Source organism: Stegostoma tigrinum, chromosome 7, assembly GCF_030684315.1.
Source record: "Stegostoma tigrinum isolate sSteTig4 chromosome 7, sSteTig4.hap1, whole genome shotgun sequence".
In the NCBI taxonomy this organism is placed as follows: Eukaryota; Metazoa; Chordata; class Chondrichthyes; order Orectolobiformes; family Stegostomatidae; genus Stegostoma; species Stegostoma tigrinum.
In genome coordinates, this window is record NC_081360.1 from 88,725,179 (window position 1) to 88,745,553 (window position 20,375).

The following is a 20,375-nucleotide window of genomic DNA, read 5'->3' on the forward strand; positions in this document are numbered from 1 at the left end:
ACAACACTTTTCACTGTATTTCAGTACATGTGACAACAATAAATCAATCACGTCTACTATGGAATTCACCATCTGCGGACCAAAGACAGCATCTGTTAGAATGCGACAGGCTCACCGATTTATCAAACTGGCCACTTCTAAACAGATGCATCAGATACATGCAACTTCACTTCACTTGTTCCAGAAAATTATCTCCCGTGGAAACTTCAGTTTGGCTGAAGAAAAAGACAAACAGAAAATACTACTCCACATTTTATTTTGGAGTGTCATGCTGACGGGAGGCAAGTGGAGTTGGGAGCGAATGCTACTTTAAAAAAGAAATGCACAGTATAACTTCCCCAATCAAGTATACGTCCTGGAGTTAATGTCTGGGCATTTGAAATAGCCAAAACTGAACAAGAAAATGTCCCTCACATTGATGCAACCAATTTAAACAACTGCAAATATTAAATCCCATCTGGGGACGCTTATTCAACTCACCCTTCAGAGTCATGACAGTATATCCTCATGCAGTTCCTGAGTTAGAGTCTAATGGTTTGGAGGCAAGAAACAGGAAGGGAGTGGTGACCTTCTTGAACAGTTATTTCAGACCTCTAAATAGTGAGAAGAAGGCAATAGCACTTTTTTTTAAGAAGAAGAAGAAGAATCCCTACAGTGTGGAAACAGGCCCTTTGGCCCAACAAGTCCACAGCGAACCTTGAAACATCCCACCCAGACCCATCCCCTATAACTCACCTAATCTAAACCCCCCTGAACACTGGGCAATTTAGCACCTACCTACCCTGCACGTCTTTGGACTGTGGGAGGAAACAGGAGCACCTGGAGGAAACCCACACTGACATGGGGAGAACATGCAAACTCCACACAGACAGTCACCCAAGACTGGAATTGAACCTGGGTCTCTGGTGCTGTGAGGCAGCAGTGCTAACCACTGTGCCACCTTGCAACCCTGTGTTTGCAGATTTTCAAAGCTAGCAGGACAAGTAGGGCTATGATCATTGATGATTTCAATTACACTGGTGTAGATTGGGAAACAGAAAAATTGTGAGATACGGAAGGGGAGAAATTGCTACAGTGTATGCAGGAGAACTTCGTGGAACAGTACATTTCAAGACCTACCGTGTAGCAAGCTGTGCTAGTTCTAGTCCAGGAGGAAATAAGGTAGGCCAAATGTGAGGAGCATTTGGGAAATAGTGATCATAATAATAAGATTCAATATCAAATTGGAAAAGGATAAAAATCAGTCAAGGATTAGGGGTCTAAAGTCACACTGGAGCAGATTGATTAGTAATGCTTTTAAAACAGCGAATGAAAAAAATGGGAAATTTTCAGAAGAGAAATAAATCGGTCACACCCATGAGAAATAAATACAGGGTATCCAAAGTCAGAATATCCTGGAAGATAAATGATATTGACGAGCAAATAAGCAAGAAAAGGAGGCATATAACGGTTACCAGAATGATAATAGCAATAAAAATCAGAAAGAGTATCTCAAATGCAGGAAGGAGGCTAAGGCTGGAATAAGGAAGACTAAGTGGAAGCATGATGAAAGGGTGATAGGCTGCACTAAAACAAATAATAAAATGTACTTCAAACATATTAATAGTGAAGGATTAGTGAAGGATAGAATGGGGCCCATATGGAACAAGCAGGTTAAACTGCTCATGAAAGCAAAGGGTATGGCAGAGGTACTAAATATTTTGCTTTTGTCTCTAACAAAAGAGAATATAGTGACAATGGCGGAGTTGAAAATGTGGGTGTTGAGCAAGTGACTGGTATAGAAAAAGAAGATTTGCTAAAAGTCTGGCAGCACTCCAGGTAGAGAGGTTGCTAGGCTTGGATAGAGTGCATCCTAGACTGCTGAGAGAAGTAGGAGAGCAAATCACGGAGCCATTAACAGAAATTTTCTCTGCCTCTCTAAGCACAGGATTAGTCCCAGGGGGCTGGAGGACTGCAAATGTGACACTGTCGTTTAAGAAAGGGGCAAAGAATACTCCAGGAAACTACAAACATATCAACTTGACATCAATAGTGGGAAAGATGATGGAGGCCGTAATACAGGATAAAATAAATTACTCTTAGAGAAAAATAAGTTAATACTCGACAATCAACATAACTTTCTATAAGTCATGTCTAACAAATTTAGTTGAGTTCTTTGATGAGGTAACACAGGTAGTGTGTGAGGTTAATGCCGTGGATGTTGTAGATTTGGACTTTCAGAAAGCATTTGGTATGGTTCCACATGTGAGGTTAATGCCGCGGATGTTGTAGATTTGGACTTTCAGGAAGCATTTGGTATGGTTCCACGTGGCAGGTTGGTTAACAAATTAGAAATGCTTGGGATTAAAGGGTCCTCAGCAGCATTGATTAAGAGCTGGCTAAAAGATGGGAAGCAGAGGATAGCATAAATTAACATTTCTCAGATTGGCGAGGAGTTGAAATTGGTGTTCCCCAGGATCAGTGTTGGGGCACTTGCTTTTTCTAATTTATATAAACAAATTTGACATGGGTGTTGAGGGCAAAATCTCTAAATGTGCAAATGATACTAAGCTAGGGAACAGTGAGTTGTGAGGCTGATGCTGATTGACTTTAGAGCGACATTGACAAGTTGGCCAAATGGGCACAGAATCTGGCAGAGAATTTCAATGTTGAGAAATGTGAGGTAATGCATTTTGGTAGAAGAAACATGGAGAGACAATATAAGCAGAATTGTACAATTTTGATGGCAGTACAGGAGCCGAGGGTCCTTGTGATTCACATACATAATTCTCTGAAGGTAGCCAGGCAAATTGGATCAGATGTTAGAAAGGCTTATAGGATCCTTCGATTTATAAATATAGGCATAGAGTATAAAAGCAGGGAAAGGATGCTACACCTCTACAAATCATTGGCCAGAGTGCATATGGAGTATTATGTTCAGTTCTGGGCACCTTATTTAAGAAAGGATGTTTGAAATAACTCCACAGAGGCTGATGACCCATTACCAACTCACCCTTTCTTTACATGTAGAGAGTCCTTGACACTGATCCACCTCTCAGGGTGAACAGAACCTCTGACACTTCTGTTTAAATCAGTCAGCCAAGGCTCCCTGACTGGACCAGGTTAACAGCCTCAGTCAGGAAACCCATATTGTGTGAGGTCTATCTGGCTGACAATCACTGTAATGTTAAAGCCCTGAATAGAGTCCAAAAGCGTTTTACTAGAATGATACCAGGAATGAGGGATTTTAGAAGCAAGGAAAGATTAGACAAACTAGGTTCATTGTCATTGAAACAGAAGGTTAAGAGGTGACCTTACTGAGGTGTTCAAAATTATGAACAATGTTGACAGGGGAAAGGTAGATATTATATTTTCACTAGTTGGTATGTCAGTAACTAAGGGCCACAATTTCAACACTGTCAGCAAAAGTCCGAGGAGTTGAATGAGAAGAAACCTCTTTACTCATAGAATTACTAGGATTTGGAAGGTGCTGCCTGGGAAGGGTGCTGGAGGTAGATTCCACAGGAGGTTTCAAAAAAGAGTTGGACATATATTTAAAAGTGGTGAATTTAGAGGGCTATGAAGATAGAGCTGGAGAATAGGACTAGCTGGGTAATTCTTTTCGGCACAGACACGATGAGCTGGAGGACCTCCTTCGTACCACAAAATTCTATGATTCTATAACTGTACCTAACTCATTCTTGAAAACATTCAATGTTTTATCTTCAATTGCTTTCTGCGGCAGAGAATTCCACAGGCTCTCTGGGTGAAGCTATTTCTCCTCGTCTCAAATCTGAATGGCCTACTCTGTATATTCTGAGACTGTGATCCCTGTTTCTGGACTCCGTGGTTATCAGGAATATTGTTCCAGTGTTTGTGCTGTCTAGTCCTGTTAGAATTCTATGGGGTTCTATGAGACTCCCCCATCATTCTTGTAAACTCCAGTGGATATAACCCTAATCAATCCAGTTTCTCCCTGTATGTCAGTTCTGTCTCCTGCTGCATTTTCTTCATAGCCAGAAAATCCTTCCTCGCATAAAGAGACCAAATCTGCACACATTACTCCAGATGTGGTCTCACCAAAGCCCTGTAAAATAGCAGCAAGACATTTCTGCTTCTATATGACTCTGTGACTCCAAACCCACAGCAATGTGGTTGACTCTTAACTGCCCTCTGAGCAATAAATGCTGCCTGGCCAGCAACAACCTCATGCCGTGAATGAATAAAGGAAAAGAAATGCAAATCCTATTACTATGAAGGCCAACAAACCATTTGCCTTCTTCACTGTCTGCCACACCTCAAAACATCCTCATAGCGTTGAAACAGGCCATTCTGCCCCACAAGTCCACACCAACTCTACAAACAGCATCCCACCCTATCCCTGAAACCATGCATTTCCCATGGCTAATCCACCTAACTTACATATCCCTGGACAGTATGAGCAGTTTAGCATGGCCAATTCACTGAGCCTGCACATCTTTGGACTATCTGCTTACTTTCAGCAACTGGTGTGCAAGAACACCCAAGTCTAAGTGCATTTTCCCCTTTCCTAATCTAACACCATTCAGATAATAACCTGTCTTCCTGTTTTGTTACCAAAGTGGTCACTCTCCCATGTATTCATATTGCAATTTCACCTGCCGGGCATATGCCTATTCACCCAAATAGTACAAAGCAAATTGAAGCATCTCTGAATGCTCCTTACAACTCACCTTCCCACACAGCTTTGTGTCATCTCCACACTAGAAGATGTCACATTCAGTTCCCCGTTCTATGTCATTAATGTGTATTGTGAATAGCTGATCATTGTGACACCTGAATAGTCAATGGTTGCCACTCAGAAAAGACCCGTTTATTCATGTTCCTGGTTTCCTGTCTGTCAACCAGATCTTTATCCATGTCAGCACACTACCCCAATGCCATGTGTTTTAATTTTACTTACTAATCTCTTTTGCGGGACCTTTTCAACAACCACTACTGATAAACGAGCCAAACAGCTCAAGCTTTTTGAGTGAGATTCACTAAGATAAAGACAAGAATACCAAACTTCAATGGACAAACAATTCACATTGCAGTGGCAAAAGGGTCATGATTGATTGGCAAGTTTACTCTGATTGATTGAGGAGCTGCCATGGAGAAAAGATGAAACTGTTGCCTCCCTTGCATTTGTTTCATTATTTTTTTCTTTATTCATTAATGGGATGAAGATGTCACTGTTTAGGCAGCATTTACTGCCCGTCCCTATACTGCCCAGAGGGCAGTTGAGTGTCAACCAAATTGCTGTGGATCTGGAAAAACATCTAGGCGAGACCAGGTAAAGGTGGCAGTTTCCTTCCTTAAAGGATATTAGTGAACCAGACAGGTTTTTCCAACAATCAACAATGGATTCATATTTATCATCAGATTCTAAATTCCAGATATTTGATTGAATTCAAATTTCAACATCTGCCGCAGTAGGTTTTGAACCCAGGTCCCCAGAAATTGATCAGGTCTCTGGATTAACAGTCTAGCAATAGTATCACAAGGCCATAGCCTCCCCTAATGCAAAAGAAGTGCAGTGGCCTGGACATGTTCCTTTTTCTTGCAGTATTCAGGTTCATAAACAGTACATACTGATTGCATATGGATACAAATGGTTTCCAATAGGTTTATATGAGCCATGTTGTGAGCTGACTGATGACCAACGTTAGAAGTTATTCTATAATTAGAGAGCGCTTGTTGAACAATCCTGACTAATAGTTACACTAATAACTAATTCTGTTTGATACATTCATTAGATGTGGGTGTTGCTGGCTGAGCTAGCATTAATTGTCAATCCCTGGTTCCCATTCAGAAGGTGGTGGTAGGTAGTTTTTGTGAAATGCTGCAATCCCTTTAGTGCAGGTGCATTCACAATTCTGACAGGGACTACATTCCAAGCTTTTAGCCTAGTATGAGTGAATGAATGCCATATTTCCAAGACAAGATGATGACTGAACTGGAGGGGAACTGCAGTGGTGATGTTCCCATGTATCTGCTTGATATCATCTGCAAATGTCGAAATGTTTACCCTCAATACCCATCTCCAAATTGTTTACATAAATCAGAAAAACCAAGTGTCACAACACTGATCCCTTGGGGTCACTACTTCCAACTCGTCTCCAGTTTGACAAATGCCCATTTATACCTACCCTTTGTTTCCTATGTTTTGGCCAACTTCTAATCCTTGCTGCTCAGCACCCATCCCATTTACCTGCTGACCTTGTCCTTCTGGCAAGTGATGATTGTGAGTCTCAAAGGTTCTACCAAAGGAGACTTTGTAATTTCCTGCAGTGCATCTTGCAGAAGGTATACACTGCTGCTACTGTGGGTGTGTTGTAGAGGGCAGTGCCGTGGATGTTGTATATTTGGACTTTCAGAAAGCATTTGGTACAATTGCACATGACAAATTGGTTAGTGAATTAGAAATGTTGTGGATTAATGGGTCCTGAGCAGTGTGGAGTTGAAGTTGGCTACAAGATAGAAACAGAGAGTAAGTATAAATGGGCATTTCTCAAACTGGAGATGAGTTGAAAATGGTGATCCCGAGGGACTGGTGTTGAGATGCTTTTTCTGATCTATATAAATGATTTGGAGATCAGTGCTGAGGACAAAATCTCTCAATTTGCAAACGATGCCAAGCTGGAGAGAATAATGAGTTGTGAGAATGATGCTGGGCAACTTCAGAGAGACATTGATTATTTGGCCAAGCATGCAGATTCCTGACAGATGAATTTCAACGCAGAGAAATGTCAGGTCATGAATTTTGGAGAATGCTGTGCTATTCAAATGGGCTGCTTTGTCCTGGATGGTATCAAGCCTCTTGAGTGTTGTCAGAGCGGCACACATCCAGGCAAGAGTGGGTATTTTATCACATTCTTGATTTGCACCTTGCAGATGGTGGGTAGATTTTGAGCAGACAGGAGATGAGTTACGCACTTTAGGATTCCTCAACTCTGAACTTGTTTTCATTCATTCACAGGATGAGGGCATCGCTGGAGGGACAACATTTACTGCCCATCCCTAACTGCCCAGAGGGCAGTTAAGAATCAACCACATTGTCGTGGGTCTGGAGTCACATGTAGGCCACAGCAGGTAAGTATGACAGGTTATTTCCGTAAAGGATATTAGTGAACCAGATGGGTTTTTTCCCTAACAATCAACAATAGATTCGTGATCATCATTAGATGCTTAATTCCAGATATTAACTGAATTCAAATTCCACCATCGGCTGTGGTGGGATTCATACCCGAGTCCCCAAGACATTATCTGGGTCTCTGGATTAACAGTCCAATGACAATACCACCAGGCCATCGCCTCCCCTCTCTCATGTACCGGCTGTGCTTATATAGATAATGCATTTAGTTTCTAGTCAATAGTAACCCAAGGACGTTGTAAGTGGTGTCTCAGTGATGGTAATGCTATTGAATATCAAGACTGATCCTCTCTTGTTAGAGATGGTCACTGCCTGGTTCTTGTGTTGCATGAATATTACAGGCCACATGTCAGTCTAAGCCAAGATATATGCTGGTCTTGCTGCATTTGGCTATGGACTGCATTGATAGCTGGGGAGCTACATATGGTGCTGTCCAATGTGCAATCATCAGCAAACATCTCCATTTCTAACCTTATGACTGGGGGGGGGCGCGGTTAAGGTCATTATGAATTAGCTGAAGGTTGGTGGCCTTGGACTATACTCTGAGGAACTAAGGGGCAGTTGTGCAGTGGTAGTGTCCCTAACTCTGAACTAGAAGACCTGAGTTCAAGTCTCACCCACTCCAGAGCTGCGCAACAGCATCTCTGAACAGTTTGATTAGAAAATATCTACCCTGAGGAATTCCTGTAGAGAAACCTGGAAATGAGATCACACTGATAATCACAACCATCTTCCTATGAGTTAGGCATGAATTTAATTGAAGGTTTTCTGCTGAGCTTGCAATGTGACTCACTTATGCTTGCTAGAAACTATAGATATTCATGTGCAGGAACCTGTCCTCTGCAAGTGAAAGCTACCACTGCCTTTCTGAATTAAACAAAAGCAAGACATTGGTTTCCTTCTCCATGGCAAAGCCTTGACTCATAGGACTTGCTATGTTAATCATGCAGCATAAATTATTGTTCCTTTTGAAATTTTTCATTCTTGCGTCTAGCTTGCTGAGATTTCAATTTACAGCCGCAACATTTTAGCTGTAATCCTCTGCAATCGCACAGATTTCACCTGAAGCTCACCCCCATAATCGAATGCACTAGCAACGCCCACTTTGCCCATGATGGTCATAGCTCAAAGATCAAAGGACTGTTAGCAGTGGTTGAACCAAACTATAAGTGTCCTTGGGAGAAGAGGAAGGAAAATTTGGAGATACTAAAACTAACCTTCCCTCTTGCTACTTGCTTCTCCTCCCTACCACGCGCAGAACTGCTATTTCTTAGCAATCTCAAAATCACTGCAAATTCTGCAAATTCAAAGCAATTGCAATCCTTGAAAAATCAAAGCGGTTCTAAAGAATGAGTATCATCCAGGGGAGAATCTAACTCTTGAATCTGGCCTTTGAACTGAATAAAATTTCCAATTCTGTGACTTCTGAGGAAACATCTGGTAACAGTGAACTAGATTCGGAAAGGCCGCTATGTGAATTAGTTACAGAGAAACCACGGGGACAAATCAACAGAAATCCTAGGAGCAAGAAAATAAAACACAAAACATTGACCCAAGGCATCAGTGCTCAAGCACACGGTGAGAACCTGCACTGAATCAAAATCATGCAGGAATTCTTTCTGTGCAGCTAAAAGAAGACTAAGGGCAAGTGTTAAAGGAATTCACTCTAGTCAGTTTGTAACTTTTATCAGATGATAGTTCAAGAAAGGCATAACTTGCATTTAAATAGCACCTTTCATAATTGCAGGATGTCCCCAAAATGCTTTACAGCTGTTTAAGTACTCTTGAGGCGGTTGTTGCAAAGTGGGGGCCAACTGTCACACAGCAAACTCCGGCAAGCAATGTAATAATGACCTGTAATGTTTGGCGTTACTGGTTAAAGGATAAATATTAGTCAGGACTCCATGAAGAGACCACCTTTTACTTTTATCGTGCAATACCCCTGACCCTTGCTAATCCCATTTTACCAGCTGGCTGCCCATGCTGCCATAGCAATTATATTTGCATGAACAAACAGCAAATCATTAATCAATACGTACATCTCTCTGACAAAACTATGGATGTTTCATTCCCTGATTTTTTTTATTCCTTTGCATTTACTAGTTCTTCTATCTTCAGAACATAGAAACAGAAGTTGATTTTGGACTACTTAAACCTGGTTCACCATTCACAAGTATCTTTCACATTTCCCCTGTCCCTTGACTTGCTAAATGCCCAAAAATAAATCAATCTCAGTCTTGAATTACACTTAATGACTGAACGCTCACAGCTCTCTGGGTATGGATCTCCAAAAGATTCACAATCCTCTAAGTGAACAAATTTCTATCACAGTCCTAAATGGCCAATCTCTTATCATGACACTTTGACCCAATCATTCTAAACCCTCCATCCCACATAATTGGCCTTTTAGGATCACCCACTCCTTAGTTTTAGGTATTGCAACTGAAACTTAACCATATACAGAGAGTCTCAGCCCTAACTGACTGCAGACTGCTGGATAGGAACAGTTATATTAGGAGCAGGAATAAGACATTCAGCCCCTCAAGCCTGTTCCAACATTCAATAAGAAGGATCATTGGAATCGAAACGATAATTTTGTTATCACTCCACAAATATTACCAGGCTTGCTGAGTTTCTCCAGAAACTTCTCTTTGTGTTTCAGATGGCCGACATTTGCAGTTCATTGTTTTCTTTCAATAAGATCACACCTGATCGATTGTGTCCTCAATTCTGCTTTCCAATTATCCACCATCTTTAAAGCCTTAACTTCCTTGTTAGCAAGAATCGGTCTACCCCTGCTTTCACTGTTCTCTGCGGAAGAGAAATCCATGGACTCACAGACATCAGACAGCACAAAGATTTCTCTCAGCTTCCATCCTCGACTTTGAAACTCTCCCACATGGGTTGGGGGCATTCGTTCAGCATCCACCATATCAAGTCCCTTCAGGGTCTTATATATTTCAATTAGTTTCTTACACCTACCAATCCAGCCAGCCTTCAAGCCACTTCACTGTTATTTCACTGAGAAACTGCACTGTAAACCTCATGCCTGAAAGCTATTGCAAAGACATACATACACCACGTCACTTGTAGATACTGTCTCATACTGGGAAATGGTCCCCTCCATTACCCATCATGAATGGCAGTGAACTACAGGAAGCCTGCCATGTGGACCCATACAATGTCGTTCTGCCATTTAGCTATCAACCAACATCACAGGACATCAGACAAAACAAAAAAGAACCCTTACTGACTATTTGAACTCCGTAACCCTGGGGAAGTTAAGACCCGCACACTGTTACTTCTACTAAGTCAGCTTTTCAGCACAGAGCCTCAGCCTGGAACCTAGGGGAAACTTATATGGCTCAGTTCCATGATAGGCACTCCTGTTATTCAGTGATCTTTCTCAGTGATAAGAGATTCCTGTTTGACAGAAAGCAGAAAGCAGTCGCAGTAAATTAAGTATATTTAAATACATCTATTTATTTAAAGGAACACTCCAAGCTCTCTGTTCTTTCATTCTGACTGGTACATCCTTTACTTACATGCAGCACATCAGGAAATCATTGCCATTCATGCTTGCCAGCAACCATTTAAGTTAAATCAATTCAAGTTAGCATAAGTGTACTTCAGCAATGGAACAGCTCTCCACAGCAGGGACTCAAAGAACTGCCAGACTTTTTAGCATTGTCTTGTGTACAAAGAACTGTGTTGATGTATCCTGTGTAGAGGGTTATCTGGATCCTTAAAACTGATGCTCTTTCATGTAGTACTTGTTGAGAGCACTGTCAATAATAAGGACGCATGGCGGCTGTCTGTAAGCATATCACAAACAATAGTACAGCAAAGCCACACTGCATAACTTGCTTTTGGTCACCCACTGTGCGCAGAACTTTTGTCCTGCAATACTTCAGACAGCAAAAAAGAAGGCACAAATGCACACATGATTGAAAAGTTGCAGCAGAATGGAACAGTGTGCAGTGAACTTTTGAAAAAGAACATATATTTATATAGTGCCTTTCATGACATCAGGATACTCCAAAGCTCTTTACAACCAATAATGTACTGCAGGTTATTTTACAATAATCTAGATATGCTTTTAAATGGAGTATGGTAAGATAAAGATACTGGGGAACAGATTCACATACACAGGAGTCAGATGGTGTAAATCTTTGCAGATTCCAACTCTATTTCCAGTGCAGGTACCAATGTGTTCCTTTATGATGTTGCTATGTGTAATCATGAGTGGAATTCCTACCCTATTTGAAGTTCTGGATCTCAGCCAGGAAAGTTCACTCTCATTCACTGAGGCACACCTCGTAATGTCCAGCGCAACAGCAGTATGGACAAAGAAATGGAATAGGTCACCAATGTGACAATGCAGCTAGATTTTGTGTGTGTGTGTGTGTGTGTGTGTGTGTGCGCGTATGAGCGTGCACACTTGTGCATGCGTGTTTATGTGTGTATGCGCGCACTCGCTTGTGTGTGTACAGCATCCACATTTAGCAAGGCAATGGTTTTACATTAATGATACGCAATTGGGATTGAAAGGCATACTTGTCAGATCAAAGTGCTAAAGCCTCATTTGAAATAAGAGTTTTTTTGCCACAATGCATTAAACACCGACACAGGTTTGAGAGAAACGTTTCTATAAAACAGAAAATCGTGTTCAACATACCTCTCAAGATTTGCTTTCAGAAACATTGGAAAAAGCAACATGTTGCACTTTAGGATCTCCCTTTGCCTCTTAAGAATGCAATCTGTCTTAACTCAGTGGTAGTTTAACTTAATAGTGGTTTAGCCCAAAATGCTGAGAATGAATTTGGTACTATTATACAAAGGAGACTGAGCTTAAATTTCAGGGGTTTTGTCTTGTTTAAACTTTCAGATGCAAAACAACAGGTTTCCACCGGAGTGAAGAAAAAGAATATCTGATCCATAATCCCTGACAAAAGTGAATGTGTGAGAAAAGCAACATAATGGTGTTCTTGAAGATGAAAGTGACATCCTGATCGTGGATTTCAGAGGCAGATGACCACAGCTTTAGACTGTGAAAAAACCTGAATAGCCCATCATTTCTTTGCAGCCTTTTCATTCCCTCTGGCCTGACTGCTGGAACTCTTCATTGAACACAATAGCAACTGCAGTAAATCTTTCTTCTAATGCAAATCACAGCGATCAGGCCCTCATGCTGAACAACTTTCGATGAAGCTACAGTCACACAAACCACTGGCCATTTCATAACAAAACTAAAAATAATTGCAGTGGCAGAAATGAAAACCGCCCTTTGCTCTGTACATCCTACTTCATTTTACTCACCAGTCGTACCTGTTAGTTAGCTACCCTCCTACATCAACCCATTCAAAGTTAATGAACATTTTCAGTCTATATAGCCATGTCTTCTTCATGCACATAATAGAAGAACGAGTTTCATTATTTTGGAAGTGAATTATTAGCAACGCATGACGTTCAGTCGTGCAGATATTAACATTTTCAGTGTGTCTCTTGCAAGTTGACTTCTGCTTTTAATCAGTGCAGGCACAGCCTTTATAATCTACAAACCTTTACTGTTTATATTACTGTAAAATCCGGATCAGAATATCTAGACAATGGGTAGAATGTCTGAGGAGCTATCTTTGTCACACAAATGTTTTCAAGATGCTTATCAAGTACTGCAAACCCCATGGAGCCTCCCAACAACAACAACCTGCATTTTATTCGTGCCTTTCACTTCATAAGAAAGCTCCAGCCACTTCCCACAGCAGATGTCACGCTGCAGTGTAAAAGTTAGGAAAGGGATCGAGAGGAATGGCTTACTAAACAGAGGTTTTGAGAACCAACAACGACTGCAGACGCTGGAAGCCAGAGTCTATAGGTGTGAGGCTGGAAAAGCACTGCAGGTCACACAGCATCTGAGAATTAGGAAAGTCCTGATGAAGGATTTCAGCCCAAAATGTTGTCCTAGGATGTTGTCTGATATGCTGTGCTTTTCCAGCCTCACACCTACAGACAGAGGTTTTGAGAAGTTTTCTTAACATTGGGAAAGTAGCAAAAGAAGGAAGGGCATAGGAAGGTGGGGGACGTGATGGGAGGTAGACTTTTGTGAGATTAAAGCCAAGATGCCAGAGAGCTAGCCAGTAATGAAGAGGTGGTAGATGGGAATGCATAAGTGGCAATGTGGAGGCCCCAGAGCCTCAGCTGTCAAGCTGAAGGAAACTACAAGGGTTGGAAGAAGGTGAAGTATCAAGGCTTTGAATGCTGACTTCTTTACATTGTGGAGTGGAAGACAAGAAATCAGTTCCTCACATTGTGATTTGAGGGAATGGGATGACTGGACTGAATATAAGGCAAGTTATAGGGATCATGATTGAAGGTGATTATGTCAAATCCATTTCTTAATATTAGATAAGCAGTGTTGGAAATATGAAAGCTGTAGAGTCACGAGAAAGGCTAAGATATATGATGTCATAGAACATAGAACATTACAGCACAGTACAGGCCCTTCGGCCCTCGATGTTGTGCCGACCTGTCATACTGATCTCAAGCCCATCTAACCTACACTATTCCATGTACGTCCATATGCTTGTCCAATGACGACTTAAATGTACCTAAAGTTGGCAAATCTACTACCAGGACACATGGAAATTCAAGCCAATACCATTGGCAATGTCACTGAAGGCAGTGCTAACTTAAGACGGGAGAGGGCCAAGCCTAGAAAATACTGGTGCTAACCTCACTGAAGACTAAACTAATGCCATAAAGGGTATTGCATGCTTTCTTTCAAATAACAGTGCCATATTTAGCATCAACCACAAACTGTCAATTTAAATACTCCATAATTTTATTAATTGGGATGACTCACTTTCTATTAATGGGGAACACATATCATTGACCTTTTCTACTTAGAGTAATGCATTGGAAATCAATCGCATGCGTAAAAAATATATATACACTATATACAAAGAGAGAGTTTACCAATGAGCTACTTTTCGGCATTATTTATGATTATAGGTAAAACTCAAGACATTTAGTTATGCTAAACACATTGCAAGAGCAGACAGAAACAACAGCAGAAATTGCTGGAAGAGCTCAGCAGGTCTGGCAACATCTGAGGAAAAAAAATCAGAGTTAACATTTCAGATCCAGTGACCCTTCGTATGAACAGAAGAAGAGCAGATAGTGCAGGTTTCATCACTTACAGGATGTTGGTGAGGCCACTTCTGGAGTGCTGTGTACAGTTCTGGTTGTCCTGTTATAGGAAGGATATTAATAAATTGGACAGGATTCAGAAAAGATTTACTAGGATGTTGCCCAGACTGGAGGGTTTGAGTGATAAGACAGGCTGGATAGGCTGGGAACTTTGTCATTGCAGCTTGGGAGGTCGAAGGGTGACCTCGTAGAGATTTACAAAATCATGAGGGCATAGACAAGGTGAATAGCTAAGGTCTTTTCCCCAGGGTAGGGGAGTTCAAAATTAAGGGGAAATTTTTTAAGGTTAAAGGAGGAAGATTTAAAAGGGACCTGAAGGGAAATTTTTTCACACAGAGGGTGGTTCACATGAGAAATGAACTGCCAGAGGAATTGGTAGATGGAGATACAATTACAATGTTTAAAAGACATATGGACAGGTACATGAATAGGAAAGCTTTAGAGGAATATGGGCCAAATGCAGGCAAATGAGACTAGTTTAGTTTGGGAAACTTGTTCTGCATGGATGAGTTGGGCTGAAGGGTCTGTTTCCATGTTGTATGACTCTTTAGAATCAAAAAATGGTGATGTATTTAACAATTTCTAAAGCCAGAAAGATGTGTTTATATAAAGATTGAAAATTTTGTTTGATCATCAATGTTATGTGGATAAAGTCGCATAGATACATAATGATTTCTTCCAAAGCTAGTGGTAAGGGACACTAACAATTGCTAAACTATCCTGCAAATTACTTTATCAGATTAGCAATCTTTTTGTATAATTATTTAGAGCGCAAGCTACTAAATCAATAGTGCCAGTGTCGGTAACTATGTCACCATGGCTAGGGCATCTGTGCACAACAACAAAATTTAATCAGAATTGAAGAATGACCGAAAAACTGAAAGCAAAATAACTGAAAGATTTCACTGAACCAGTAGATGCAAAGCCTGCTGCTCAGATTTACGAAACAAATTTTAACAGATTTCACAGAAGGCTGCATCTGAAACTGCAATCCACTGACAGAGGCTCCACATATTGATAAGACACTAAGTGGTGTGAAAACTTGGAGCAAATATTGCTGTAGCTTTTCAGTTAACTTGTGGCATTAACTTAGCAAGAGGCACACTGCACATTCTGTGGTGCTGCATTTTGTGGGGCACTGCGCTAGCAGTTAACATTCGCCTTAAAAAGGGCAATGCAAGACAATCTGAAGAGCTATTTTATGACCTTCAGCATGATCCATCAACTACAGAATAGTCCAACAGTAATAATCATTACGAGTTCCAGGAACACTGCAAGAGACAGGCCATTTAAAACTGAGGTGAGGAAAAATAGCTTCTGCAGATGGTGAACCTTTGGAATTCTTGGCCACAGGGCTGGGATGTCCAGTCATTGAGGTGTTCAAGTTGGAGTTTAATCCATTCCTAGATATTAAAGACAACATTGCAGCCTGAGGGATGAACCTATAGAGCTTTATAAAATCATGTGGGGCATGGGCAGGGTGAATAGCTGAGGTCTTTTTCCAGGGTAAGGGAGTCCAAACCTAAAAGACATAAGTTTAAGATAAGAAGGGAAAGATATTAAAGAGACCTAAGGGGCAACATTTTCATGCAAACAGTGCTGTATGTATTAAATGAACTGCCAGATGAAGTGCTGGAGTCTGGTACAATTACGACATTTAAAAGACATCTGGAAGAATGCATGAATAGGAAGGATTTAGAGCGATATGGGCCCAACGCCGGCAAATGGTACTAGACTACTTTAGTATCTAACCAGCATGGGCGAGTGAGACCGAAGGGTCTGTTTCTGTGCTGTACATGTCTATGAGTCTATGACTCTGGGATATTGAGAGATGTAAGGACAGTGCAGAATAATGGCATTGAGGTAGAAGATCAGTGTGATCTATTTGATTGTTATATCAGTTTTGACAGGCTGAATGGCCTCCTCCTTCTCCTATTTACTTTGTTCTTGTGGTCTGACTGCAGTAAATAAGTGACCAGTAGAATGCCATCTAAATGGTGTTGTCAGCACTGGGTGTCGTATATGCACCCAGATCGGGAGGGCTTTTAAGGAAGTTAATATGTGTGGGGTTTCCCATGCTTTTCATCATAAGATCTCTACGTAATACAGCTCCAAGTGCCCACAAAACTTGTATCCATTCTGCTACTATTAGCACAGCATAATGATGTGTTCATTCAAAATCACAATCATTGGTATGATACACCTACTGTTCTACCTTATCACTGCGTCAATCGTTCACTGTAAAGTAGTACATTCAAGAGTATCAAGGGCACTTGGGTGTACATCTTATAGATATATAAGCGTGCCACTGTGTAAACTGAGCTCAACTTCTGTGGTAGCCTCTTTTTACTTGCCAGGAGCAAAAACTTAAAAAGTAACTGCCAGACGAGTTCAGTATTTAAAATTACAGAACAGTGCTGCAGATCAAGTGAGAGAGCTAGAGGATGATTTTCTTTTCCAGAGGCTTGCTTACTGCTACATCTACATTATTGGAAAAAAAACTTGAGCTCCAGCAAACGTGCAAGATTATTAAACCAATGTTTCCACATGTCGAATCTACCATTATTTAAAATGCTTCTGTGGCACTAAGAAGCATCAGTCACGCAAATTGCTTCAGATACACCATAAACTGTTTTTAAAAACACACCACAAATTGTAAACAGGAGTAAACATTTGTATCAAAGGTCATTTTCAAGACGCTGATGCTTTAATGACATTGTAAGCAATGAACACCATTTAATTAAGCCAGTTCCAATGAACTGACTCTTTTAACAAAACACAGCTGATCTGAACAACTTGTCTGAATTTATGTTTCATGTTATCCGACCTTATATTCCATTTTGAAAATGACCTGACAGCACACAGTAAACAGTATGAGAATTTAACTGTGAATCAAACAATTAGATCTATTCAGAATGCTTCTATACTTAGCGAAGGAACACATTACTTCATCGTCCACTGAGGACTGACTAGGTATTCACTTTGAAAATGTTTCATAACGTGGATGTAAATATAAATTCAACTCTTTTAAAAGCTGCATCATCCTTAAAAGAGCATTAGAGGCTGGAATGCTTAGCTTACAGGGCAGAATGAGCGCTGCCTGCATATGCACACACAAAGCATTTTTGGAAACCAAAGATGGTCTATACCAGGTCAAATTGGTGCCAGTGAGAAATGCAAGTTGGACCCAATTCAGGATTCAGTGTTCCCAGAAATGGAAACTTCTGAGGAGAAAACTTTTACATGAGTGAGCCAAAATGTTTTCTACTCTCCCGGTGTATTTTAAGAGCAAATGCTCTGGCCGTGGTGTGTTTGTACAATTAAATTGGCTCCATAATTGATGTGATACGGGTCTCAGAGGAGCACAAAGAATTTTAGCAATGTGTGTATTTCAGATAGCACTGAAGGGTTGTGTCAATTATCACTCTGCCAACTGGACAGAGGCCGTTATTGGTCAGCACACATACCCACATAGAATATACACATATAAGACCTGTGCGTGTAAAATTACAACAACTGCTTTGAAAGTCATTACATAAAAGTAACACCTCACAACCATCATCTTTTTGTTATATCCCGGGAGCACTATCCCTTTAAGAGCCACTCTGACCTTAAGTGTGGCAAAGTTGATCTCATTTGAACTGAACTGTTTAAGAAAAGGGACCAAATTTTACCACGAGTCAGAACGATATACTCCTGTCAGGCAACACACCACGATCGCTCAGTGAAAGTAAACGTGTAATTAAAATAGGTTTGCGCTTCTTAATTGCGAGTGGTGCCAAAACGTGCAATTAATTCCAGGGCAAGACTGGGGAAAATGCATCATTAAAATAATTTTACTGGTGGAGGGAAATAATTCCTAAGTGCTTCATGCAGCAAACAAAAAACCAGTTGCATTCTGTCCGTGGTCTTTGCATCGCTAGTTACAGAGAGTTTAGTAGGGTTTGGCAGAAAGAGCATTTACTGTCACACTTTGGTCCCTAAAATAGTCTTTTATGTAAACACGGGACTCCTTAAAAAGCTCAGAAAAAAATGACACATGCAAAGGTAGCAAGTGAATCCCATGCATAACATCCATTACTGTCGGAGAAAACAAAACTGCACGAACTCGGCTGACAATGACAACAAAAAAAAGTTGCTAAACTGGCCGGTCCAACTTTTTCCCCTCCATCCCCCCGCAAGACGCACACAGTCACACTGGAAACTCTGGGTTGGGTCTCGCACAAATTCCCCCGATTCTCCCCTTTAACTCCGTAATGAGACTGGCGCCCGACTCTTAACCAAATACTCATCCAGAGAGAAAAAAAAATGGGATCAGGTTGCAAAAAGCAGAACATTTTTGGAATTCCATAAAAGGTAAAATGGGACAAAAGGAGGCAGGAGCTGGAATGGGTTAGAAATACAATTTTAAAAAAAGTCGACACGGGGCAATGGGGCTTTGAAGCAAAATGAAAACTTTGAGGGCATTTGATTGCTAAAGTCACGGTCTGCTGTGAATCATAATTCCAACTACCCCAACTTCCCAACACACAGCCGAGCCAAACAGGGACCGCTAAAGTTTTGAAAAATGATGATTACAATAGCAATGCAGTCTTCGGTAAACACAGAGGTACCATTCTCTCAACTAAAAACAGGAGGGGTAAATACAAAACGTTACCTGTTTGTAATGAAGAGCTTCTGTTTTGATTATCTGATCATTTGTTGAAAGGCTTCAAACTGGAAGAAATAACTATATCAAAACAAAAACAAACTTATACAGAAGATTTGTTTAAAAAAAACTCGTGGAACCGTTATCATCAACGATAGGACGCTTTTTGCAAACAAAAACAAAGAAAAATCCACGCTTTAAAGCTCTCCAAAAGATCTGAAAGCAAAGAAATCCGGGAGCCGGTCTCTCTCAGCGTGTGTATTTTTCTTTTTTTGCAGAATAAAAGGAATGAATTCAGTCGCAGAGTTTGGCGAGTTGGGGCGGCTGCCGGCGTGTCTGTACTGCGATTCTTCAGACAAGATACAGGAGGGCAAAAAAAACTTTCCCCTCTCGACTCAACGCGCAGAAAGAGGGAGGAGAGTGGACAATTCAACAAACTTTCTCTCTCTCTCTCTCTCTCTTCCTCCCTCTGCCTCACCAGTTCGCAGTTTTCAGCTCCAGAAAAGGCAGTCCCTGAATTACTTACTCCTGTCCCCCCTCCCCTCCCCTCTCTCTTATCTGATTATCTCACTCCTTCTCCCCGGTGAGTCCTCAACGTTAGTTACTCAAAGCGCTTTGTTGCCAAAAACGCACTTTCAGACACGCAGGAATGGATTTGGCAAAAGTTTTTCTCCATCCAACTCGTTTGTGTATATGTTTCTCGCCGTCTTTTCTATCTGCGTTCTCCAAATACCAAACTTGCTTTGTAATGAAAAAAAAGCAATGCCGATTTTTAAAAAAAAATTTGCAAGCATGCTGACCAAAATAAATTATTCCAAATTCTAGCATTGCGTTTTGTAATTTGTACTACACATTTTTAACACTATATTTACATCTTTTATGGTACTTAGGAGAAACCTTACACTTAGTCCAATCTCCACTTCTCAATTAAAATAAAAGACGAGATCAAATAATTGTGATGATTTATTACAATTCAGACTCAACTAGATGTGTAGAAGCCTAAACACAATGTTTTCGCTTCAGGATCGTTTATTGTCGGACTGTACAGGGCTGTATGTGAACCCAGAACTCTGGCTTTTCGAGCAGTTCTGTCTGATTTCACTGGCACTGATAGCTCCCCCTATTTTTGTGCTTTGCTGTCCTCTGCTGGCGTTACCATTCAATTCTGGACGAACCCAACTCTTGTGAAGGAACGCGGAGGCGCCATCCCCTGCTACCTGCTGGCTAAGTGAGGAGGAGCAGGAAGAGCGCAAACCCCTCGAGTATTTGCTTCCAACAATAGCTACTCAGCTTGTCTTTAATAAACAATTGCGGTTGTTAAAACAGCTACAGCCATAGTGTGGTAACGTGTCTTATATCGGGTTA

At 41.0% G+C, this 20,375-nt stretch overlaps 1 protein-coding gene across 3 annotated transcripts in view; it reads right to left on the reverse strand.

Annotated features, from left to right (window-relative positions):
- The window catches only part of gli2a (GLI family zinc finger 2a), a 382,695-nt gene extending 363,232 nt beyond the window's left edge, over positions 1 to 19,463 (reverse strand). For all 3 annotated transcript variants that reach the window (XM_059647512.1, XM_048535196.2, XM_048535193.2), the window contains exon 1: positions 19,020 to 19,463. The gene's annotated coding sequence lies outside the window, so the exon portion shown is untranslated. The remainder of the gene's footprint in view (positions 1 to 19,019) is intronic.
- Positions 19,464 to 20,375: the final 912 nt, after the last annotated feature.